General features: G+C 33.0%; 1 long non-coding RNA gene across 1 annotated transcript; it reads right to left on the bottom strand.

Moving 5' to 3' along the window:
- Nucleotides 1-8,535: 8,535 nt before the first annotated feature.
- On the bottom strand, nucleotides 8,536-11,212 carry LOC145017214 (uncharacterized). The gene is made up of 4 exons (XR_013666420.1): nucleotides 10,777-11,212; nucleotides 10,595-10,660; nucleotides 10,446-10,504; nucleotides 8,536-9,130 (listed from the first exon to the last, which is right to left on the bottom strand). It is a non-coding gene; the product is annotated as an uncharacterized LOC145017214 (long non-coding RNA).
- Between the last annotated feature and the right edge of the window lie 6 nt (nucleotides 11,213-11,218).

Genomic DNA, 11,218 nt, shown 5'->3' with positions numbered 1-11,218 from the left:
AACAGTCTTCATTCATACCTACTTCCAACATATGAACGACTGTGGCCCGTTTGAATAATTCGATTATTCTTAATAAACTCAATTATTCTGGAAGTCAAAACATGCAAGGTGAAACACAAGAATAATACTAATCCCATATGGCCTCAAACCTTTGAGTATAAACAAAACACGTTTTATTTATCACCATATCGATTACTCATTATTATTTGTCGTTTCGGGTAATCAGCTTCGCATTTGAATTACAACACTTGTCCCATGCTCCTAGCATGCACACAATGTTTACCTATGGTTCTTACTTTTGTGAAATAGACAAATTGAACACATTTCCAATCATTCTCATTTTACAACTCCAAATCCATTTTCTTAAGTGTAAGAATATCAAATTGTTGTTACTTATAGAATATACTAGATTCTAACACTTTATGCAACGATCCTTTTGTAATGTCACTGCACCAAAGTCTCAAAGACTATTGCCAATGATATTACAAATTCCTCTATCGGAGATTGTTACAAGACAATTCCTTAGATATGATGTCTCTCACTCAAAGTACATTCCTTTGAACATCCTTTTGCATAAAAGTTTCTAATCATAGATTTTCAATATTTACTTCCCAACATGGACACACTTCCATATTTTCCATATGACAACTCATTCTTAATAGAATCTTATCTATTCGTAATGATGTCGATATTGTCCATCCAATATGGAAACACTTCCATAATTTCCAATACTATACTTCCAACTACTCACAAGCGACCAATCCTCGTCGAACTTTGGATTGTCCTTTGATAGTTGTTTAATTATTTTAGTCAAAACCAATTCTAGTCCCTTTTCCCTCTAAATGCACTATACATTTGGAAAATTTTAGAATGGTCGAACATTAAAGCATTTGCATTCGATCCTATACCCGAAGCGTATGGGACACGACGCATAATGTTTTATTTGCTATGTTCTCAAAATTCGAATTGCGAAGAGGAATACCGTAATCACAATCGAAATTTTAAAAAACACACTATGTACCTTTGACTAAATTTATCAACATTTCGCAACCTAATCCTTTAGATTTGAAATGAAGCATAATATTCTCTCCCTTAATTATAGCAAAACAACCTTTCAACTCTTACAATTTCGCAAAGTATGACTCTTGTTTTCTATAATTAATATTGCCAACTACGCAATACGTGCCTTAATAATCAAACAATCATAACATTTATGCTCCCACTATCATGATGATTATTATAAAACATAACACTTATGCTCCCACTAGCTTCGACATGTATTCATAAACATCTTAACTTCCAGAAAGACAATACTTATTGAATTTCTTAAGTTCATGTTTTTAATACTTAGTGCTTTGATAATCTTTTATCAAGGCTTCTTGAACTTATACACTTTTGCCTTAGATAGTTCATATGTGTGTCTTAAGACTAATTGCCAAACCTCACAATTCAAATTATGGAAAGGGATGCCGTAACCATGATCGAATTTGAGAATGCAATTTTATAATCACTATCTTTTAAAATCTTTCTTAGTGAAAGCATTTTCTCATAATCATTTTCATGAAGGAGGAAATCTTATGACACTTAGATTTAAACGTTGTATGTGTTCCTATCCATGCGAATTTGTTAAAAACCAAAGTTTACGACAAATTCAAACTCATATGGATCGAACTTTCCTAATCTTGATTTCTTGCCTTATGGTAGCACAGCTGCCCACCACGTCTTCCAAATAGTTAAGCATCTTACCTTTTTCCTATCAATGTACCTTTCATTGATCAAGGTCCTTGCCTTTTACGCATTCAAATGAGAACTCATATGACTCACATGCATAATTAACTCGATTGGATTGGCACAGAAACAAAATAATGTCTTCACGATAGGTTGTAAACCTCAACTCGTGTGCTAGTGATGATCGATAAGGTTTATTTGATTTGTTCTTGAAACTTTTCGAGACCATTAAGACTCCCACTGACTCCTTGACATATAAGATTCTTTTGTCAATAAACATTTCTTGACAAACAAATATTCAAGAGTTAGTGTAGTTTTTATCAAAACACTTCACAAATTGGTCCTATTTGGTCTCTGTCTTATCCACGACATCACAACTTTCCACATTTGATGAATGTTATAAACCTTTAATACTTTTCACTCATTGTCACAATCTTAACTTTAAGACTTGTTATTGGAATGAAGTATGATTGACTTCTTGATTTGACCGTTTCTTCAATCTTTGATTCCTCTTCTTGGACATACAATTGTACCAAGACTCACTTAGAGGATCAATTGAGATATGGTTCTTAATCATTAAGACCTATCATAAAGCATAAAAGCCACTCTCCCTTCTTCTTAGAATGGAGAAACTCTTATCTTTCTGCCTATTTGATTCTTCTTATTCGTTTTGCTATTGATCTAAACCCTTTAATCAATTCAAAATTACACTTAATCTTGTAAGTATAATCATATTTACTAAACCTTTAGTAAATGATGACGAATATCTTTGTTACTCTTATGGTGAACTTGATCAACACACAACTTTGTGTACTAGATCTCCTAGTCCTTCACTTGACACTTTGTCAACGAATTAGTCTAATTACCAAATATGAGATTTCTCATTCATCATGCAACCAAGTTGCATGATTCCAAGTTTCTGTCCAATTGAAACTTGGGCGATGAGAAACTCTCCCTATTTGGTAAACTCTTGACTTTCCATAACACAATAAGAAACACATCCATTATTGCTAATAATTTTAACATCAATTTTTTCATACACGCCATTGTAAGGATAAATAAATAAAATTTAATATCAAAATTTATTTTATTGCGGAAAAATTTGTCCTTCACAATGCAACTCATTGAAAAACTTATGCGAATACATCTTTCTTAGCAATCTAATTCTAACCCTAAGTAGTAGCTCAAGAATCTAATCTTTGAGAAACGCAATCGAAATCCATTCCTTCACGGTTAGATTCTGCTCACTTCTTCCCTTAAGCTTCTTTTCTTTTCTTCGATCCTTCTAAACATCAATTGTGATCTTATCACATTATGTATTCAGAATCTAGAATGAAGCTTAAAAGAGTTAGTCAATGGATTTTACCTAAATTAGAGCCATACGTTTCGACTCTCCCATCTCTTAGATCTCTTAGCTAAATAGGGCAGCTTCATCTCCAATGCCCCTTCTCTTGGCAATAAAAGCAAATTGACTCTTTTTGGAACAACACATGGAACTACTTCAGACATCGCCTTTCTCTTATGATCAAACTTTTCGATCATTGCATGTCTTTCATTGCCATTGTCTATATCCATAGAGGTCTCGAAGGCAGATTCACCAATCAACTTTGTTTTTCTATTGCGCCAAACCATTGCTGATTCAGCATCAATAAGCATATAGGTGAGATCTATGGGGTCACGTCGTGGTTCATCATATAGTACTCTCTTACGAACTCACTATATGAGTTGGGAAGTGACTGAAGAACCCAATCAACAGCCATCTCCTCACCGACAACAAATCCTATCATTCTTAGTCTATCAATGTGCGACTTCATCCCTAGGACGTGTGCACACACCGACTTTCCTTCTTTATGTTTACTTGCCAAAAGGGCTTGAGTGATATTGAACTTTTCAATTTTACAATCTTGTGGGTTAGGGAGAATAATTGGAGGAGGAGGAGGAAGTGAAGCATGATTTCTTGTTCCTCGATCGAATCGTGGAATATCATCTTCATGTGGAATGCTTGTTCCACGGGACTTGAGAAGACCATAGTTGTCGAACTTTGACATCGGAAGAAAACGAATTCAAGTTAGTTGATTGATTGAGTCCTTGGTAAATCACCCAAATGAAATTCCAAGGCTAGAACCCAACACAATATTCTACAACTTGGGAGAGGGATGCCGTAACCCAAATTGCAGAACATTTGAAGGTAAGTGAATGACGATTCACTAATTTCCACCATGAAAAACGAAAAAGAAATTTAAGTTTTAAATCTATGAAAACTCCTAGATCCTTTGAGATTCATTGAACATTTCAATGGCATGTTTAAATCTCGATATGCCCCTCTAGTTTGTGACTGGGATGCCGAGGATCACAAAGCGGGTGTGAATAACCATGCAAACTACATGGTGCCCTCACATGTTACAATCACCTATTCGATGTGCCGGTAAACCACACACGCTCCACCGAACTATGACAAACATTGAGTCACCCTTTGCTACCTTTGCTTAGAACCATTTAGTGTGCCGGTAAACCACACACGCTCCACTAACGTCTTCGCAAGGGCACAAAGTGTAATTTCATGGAATTGCATCAATTCACTTTTGCCTAAGTAACTAAGATTGGGAATTTGCGAAACATTTAGTTACTCTGTATTTCATTATACTTATAATGGAAGGTTTCGTCCTATCCTACCCATTCGGCTAACGACCCTCCACTAGTCAAGAGTGCGGTGGGTAAGAGTGGATACCCATTCAATCGCCATTTTATAGGCAATTTCCTTAAACACCCCTTATAGACCAACTTCGAATGAGGCCTACTAACGGTAAGACTGACTTTTACTCATACATATATATAATGTTATACCTTTAATGTTATATATAGTATAGGGTGTATTTTATACTTTTAAAATACTATATGGTTAACTTTAACAATTACACTTTTAATCCAATTAAATGGTTAACCAAAACTTTTATGGATTTATTAAACCTCTTTTAATTATACTCCTTAACTAATTAATAAAACCATAAGGGTGTGATTTGAACTTTTCAAAACATTACTAGAGTTTTAGAATTTAACATTTCTAATTAAACCTTTAATCAACTTTTAAATTCCAAAACTTGAGGGCAAGTTTTGAAACCTTTTTTCAAAACATTAGGGTTTTAATTATTTAAATTTCAAAACTCCAAGACTTTTGGGTTCAAATTTAAACTATAAAACCTAAAGGGGGAAATATGAAACCTTTCATAACAACAAGGATCAAATAACAAATAATTTTAAATTAACATTTAATCACATAATTATCCATATTTGATTTATTTAATGATTTCTTGCAAAATAATTAATCAATTTAATCAAAATAATCAATCAATTATCATATAAGGAAACAAATATTTTATTAATTGATAATTATCTTTAATTAGATCAAGAATATAGTCATATATATCATAAAATCAGATTTATATTGATCTAACATGATAAGGTAATTATCCATATGCAAAAACAGCAAGAAATCCCGAGATAAGCATTATCTGACGAGTTGACTCGTCGAGTCAGGCATGGACTCGTCGAGTCTGCATGGACTCGGCGAGTTCAGCCATGGACTCGGCGAGTCCAGCCCTCCACAACATCAAAAAATCGAATTTTTCAGTTATGTCAAGCATCAATACAATTGAAACCAATCAACGCTCTGATACCACTGATGGGTTTTGGTCATAAGACATCCTATGTGCTCATACAAACCCTAATGCTTGGATCTAGGTTTCTCTATTGTACATGCTTTGAATCCAAGACTACAAACCCTAATTCTAGCATACATATAATCATATTAACATTAGAATAAGTTTATAGTGTTACCTTGATTGTTATGTAGCAATAACAATCCCAAATCTCCTTGTATTGACTTTGGAATGCAACTTTATTAAATCAATAAAAAAAGTTATGCAAATTGGAAAAATAAATAAAAATATATCTTTTGTTGTTTTAATTAAGGAAATAAATATTTTATATGAATACCCACCTGGAAAAACGCATATTATAATTGTCTAATTTAATCGTAACAGCCTACCAATGTACTTTCTTCTTCACTGTTTGATTGTTTTTTTCTGTGTGCTGATTATAATTGTCTAATTTAATGTAAATTTTTTTTTTTTTTAACTTGCAAGGTACAATGGAACATATTACTCCTATAAAGGAAATTGACTCAATCAAGGACAATGCTATAATCTGTAATTTATCATCTTTTAGTTTAATTTTCTAAATATATGTGTGGTTGTCTATGTGTGTGTGTATCTCTTTAAAAATTCTGCAATTTCATCATTTTATGACCCCCATTTGCGAAGTTGAGTATTTATTTCCAAAAATGCGAAACTCCAGGGACAATATTTGAAATTTTCTGTTTTCTTCCCCAATTCGCATTCTACTGTGAAATACTTCGCATCTTCATTCTTACACCCTTCGCATTAATCACCTTCGCATTTTAACCTAATTAATCAAATGCAAACCACAAAATTTTCATTACAGATGCGAACACAGTTTAGTTCTTGAACTCTAAAGTTGCGAAATCAAAAATTCATATGTTGAACCCATATGCGAATATTAACCCAATTGACTTCAAATTGATTCACAGATGCAAACACTCGATTGTTTTACTTTCGCAAAATGAGCATCAACAACTCCACAATCGAGTTTTTAAATTCTTGCAAACAACAATTTCACAGTCCTTGACTTCGCGTTTTTCTTCACGAATCATCCCTCAATCATCAATCCAATTGCGAATCAAAACTCATATGTTCTTGCTTTATCGATTCATCGACTACACTCATACAAATGCGAACAATACTCAATTTCAAAATCGATTGAAACTTATAGCAAAGCTAAATCCAACTTCGCATTCAAAGCACACAAGTGTTATTGATTGCATTCATGAAATACTAACAAGATAATATATTATAATACAAATATACATATTTTAGGTGGTGAAATCGTAACAGCCTAACAATTTGGTATGCAACTTTATTAAATCAATAAAAAAAGTTATGCAAATTGGAAAAATAAATAAAAATATATCTTTTGTTGTTTTAATTAAGGAAATAAATATTTTATATGAATACTCACCTGGAAAAACGCATATTATAATTGTCTAATTTAATCGTAACAGCCTACCAATGTACTTTCTTCTTCACTGTTTGATTGTTTTTTTCTGTGTGCTGATTATAATTGTCTAATCTAATGTAATTTTTTTTTTTTTTTTAACTTGCAAGGTACAATGGAACATATTACTCCTATAAAGGAAATTGACTCAATCAAGGACAATGCTATAATCTGTAATTTATCATCTTTTAGTTTAATTTTCTAAATATATGTGTGGTTGTCTATGTGTGTGTGTATCTCTTTAAAAATTCTGCAATTTCATCATTTTATGACCCCCATTTGCGAAGTTGAGTATTTATTTCCGAAAATGTGAAACTCCAGGGACAATATTTGAAAATTTCTGTTTTCTTCCCCAATTCGCATTCTACTGTGAAATACTTCGCATCTTCATTCTTACACCCTTCGCATCCCTTCGCATTAATCACCTTCGCATTTTAACCTAATTAATCAAATGCAAACCACAAAATTTTCATTACAGATGCGAACACAGTTTAGTTCTTGAACTCTAAACTTGCGAAATCAAAAATTCATATGTTGAACCCATATGCGAATATTAACCCAATTGACTTCAAATTGATTCACAGATGCAAACACTCGATTGTTTTACTTTCGCAAAATGAGCATCAACAACTCCACAATCGAGTTTTTAAATTCTTGCAAACAACAATTTCACAGTCCTTGACTTCGCGTTTTTCTTCACGAATCATCCCTCAATCATCAATCCAATTGCGAATCAAAACTCATATGTTCTTGCTTTATCGATTCATCGACTACACTCATACAAATGCGAACAATACTCAATTTCAAAATCGATTGAAACTTATAGCAAAGCTAAATCCAACTTCGCATTCAAAGCACACAAGTGTTATTGATTGCATTCATGAAATACTAACAAGATAATATATTATAATACAAATATACATATTTTAGGTGGTGAAATCGTAACAGCCTAACAATTTGGTATGCAACTTTATTAAATCAATAAAAAAAGTTATGCAAATTGGAAAAATAAATAAAAATATATCTTTTGTTGTTTTAATTAAGGAAATAAATATTTTATATGAATACTCACCTGGAAAAACGCATATTATAATTGTCTAATTTAATCGTAACAGCCTACCAATGTACTTTCTTCTTCACTGTTTGATTGTTTTTTTCTGTGTGCTGATTATAATTGTCTAATCTAATGTAATTTTTTTTTTTTTTTTTTAACTTGCAAGGTACAATGGAACATATTACTCCTATAAAGGAAATTGACTCAATCAAGGACAATGCTATAATCTGTAATTTATCATCTTTTAGTTTAATTTTCTAAATATATGTGTGGTTGTCTATGTGTGTGTGTATCTCTTTAAAAATTCTGCAATTTCATCATTTTATGACCCCCATTTGCGAAGTTGAGTATTTATTTCCGAAAATGCGAAACTCCAGGGACAATATTTGAAAATTTCTGTTTTCTTCCCGAATTCGCATTCTACTGTGAAATACTTCGCATCTTCATTCTTACACCCTTCGCATCCCTTCGCATTAATCACCTTCGCATTTTAACCTAATTAATCAAATGCAAACCACAAAATTTTCATTACAGATGCGAACACAGTTTAGTTTTTGATATAAGTTGAAACAAAGTTATTTTCTTGCATTTAGCTAAAGTGAAAGTCTGAATGATATGATTCATATTGAAATGAAAGCGCATTGCTATTAAATTATTATCATCAAATTATTATATAATGTAGAAGTTCAAAATGCAGAAATCACAATTAATAGATAAAACTACAAGTTACGTTATTGCTTTTTTGTAAAGTGGACGAAAACTAAAATTGTATTTTTAATAAGCATTCTCATGCCTTTTTAAGAATACATGAAAAAGATAGACTATTGTTTTTACTCTTCAAAGCTAGCCCTTGTTTCATTTTTAACATCTGTCCACAACAAAAGTGCAGCCACACTATGCATCTTCTCATGTCTAATAGGAAGCTCGGACTCTGCATCATGTATGTTTAGCGACAGACTTAAGCTATCATGGATTGCATTATCGTCAAATACTAACCCTTCTTTGGAGACAGTGACAACATTTGGTTGTGTGAATGTTGTACCCCACGGTGAGCAGTAGCAACTCCTTTGGGTAGTTATTTCGGGCACCAAATTTTTATATCTAACAAATTTGTCTACTACCTTGACAAATTGTAACCATCTTCAAAAAGAGAACGGGAGATCAAAAGATAGTTTTCCCTCGTACCAGAGCCACTTTTGATGATGTTGTCTAACCTACCTATAAAAAGCATGACATGTGAAACCATGAGTCCAAAAGCGGGATCTAAAAAAATCATAATGATGTATGATTTACTAATTTAAACTGCCCAATAAGAATTATAAACAACAATAAGTCTTGATTCATGTTTGTTCCAACATTAGACATTTAGACTTTGTGGTCACAGGTTTACCAAATGGACTCCCACTCATTCAATCAGGAAGTTGTAATAGAGCAAACAACAATGTTAGTTATATCAGATTACAACTACAAACAACATAAGAAAATGATAATAAGAATAAAGACCAATGTAATGGTCACAAAACATAACTTATATTTGGTTTCAGTGTCCTACTTTTTATTTATTTCTTTGTTTTTTATAAAAACAAATTTAAAGCATTATTTTATTTCTATGGTTAAAACAAAAATGTACCTGAGTCATTTTACCATTACGTCCTACATTCTTATTAACTTTTATTAGTATTAAAATAATTATATTATTATTAACATGTAGGCTCTACTCTACTCCACAACTCACCCGCCCACCTTGCAGCCATTCCCTTTCACCCCCTCCCTCATCTACAATCTATAAGAACATAAACAATTCATCCTAACCAACAACAACAAACATAATCAGCAATCCATGTAGGATAACAAGTTTAAAAACTCAGAAATTGAAACTTGCGAATATAATGAAAATGACCTTGCAGAAAAGACGAAAAGAAACTTTCTAATATGAAGTGAAAAGGAATGTACAATAGTTGCAGAAGAAAACCTATCTTTATTCATATTAAATTAAAAAGAGATATTAGGGCAGAGGCTGAATTCAATATTATATTTTTATGAACCCTAAACCACTAACAAACCCGAGTTAGATACTCAGGTCCACTTCTTTCACAATCACCCATTGCTTAAGCGAGCAAAGACAGTAAATTTTAAAGCATAGGAAAATAACTGAAGGTTCTATAAATAACAAAAAAAAAAAAAGATTAGACAAAATACACGACTACAACACTTTCCTCACACAAAAGATTAAGATGAAAACATCTTTTAAACCCTAAAAAAAGACATACCAAAGCATTTACAAAGGGTGATGGTGAGTGGTTGTCAAGTAGTTACTTAGAAACATCAATGAGTATAAAAAAGTTCAGATTTGTTGTGTCAAGCTTGGTGATGGAGAGAAACCTAATAGCAATTTCAATAATGACTATTAAACAGAGAGGATTTGAATTTTGAATTTGATTTATGTGAAAAGAGATATGAAGGCTTGAAAATCAAAAAAATAAACTGAAAAGAAGGAGTGCAGAAGAGAGGGAACGAAGCATTCAGGTGTTACCTTGTCATCAGATTGCTCCTCTACAAAGGGGTTCACTTTGGAGCAAGAGTTTATTGATCCTATAAAAAAAAATAATCAATACAAAGTTAAAATGATCACCAACGAAACTCGAACAAAAGGTCTAAAAGAATTATATGAATGTTTCTTACCTTCGAATCGGAATCGAGAGTGAAAATCAGGGCCTGAAATCGGTACTGCTTCTAGAATCGTGGCAACTTATACAAAGCAAAACAAAAATTCAACACAATCCATGGTGAAAATCATTACACTACTTAACAAATCAAAACTTTTTAGCAAAATGTCGAAAATAAGAGATATAAATGATGCTTACTTGAAATCGCGGTCTGGATATGAACCAACCAACAGAGGCAATGGAAGTTACCAAGGTTCGACATGCGTGATGATGGCAGGATTGAGTGTCGGTGGTGGTGGAGTGAACGCGGGATCGTAAGGGTGGTGAGAGAAAGAGTTGAAATTCAAGTGAATGATGTCTATCGGTGGCGTTGATGGTGGCAGAGATATAAGGGTAGTGTTTCTTGTCTCGGCTTAAGGTAGAAGCAGGGCGGCAGAGGGGGTTGCGGCCACCGGTGGTGGTAACGGCAACGTCGGGAGGGTGGTAGTAACAGAGGCCTCAAGAGGGTTGTGGTAACGGATAGAAGAGATGTTGCTGGTGTGATGGTAGTTTGGAAGAAGGAGGAGTGAGCATCAATTCAAGAAATGGTCTTTTTTCAGTGACGACGATTGATTTAGGGTTTTGGTGAATTACTATCAAT

This window comes from Lactuca saligna, chromosome 9 (assembly GCF_052625555.1).
Source record: "Lactuca saligna cultivar CGN05327 chromosome 9, ASM5262555v1, whole genome shotgun sequence".
NCBI lineage: Eukaryota > Viridiplantae > Streptophyta > Magnoliopsida > Asterales > Asteraceae > Lactuca > Lactuca saligna.
Note: the sequence above shows the minus strand (reverse complement) of the source record. Positions and strands in the feature narration are given on the sequence as shown.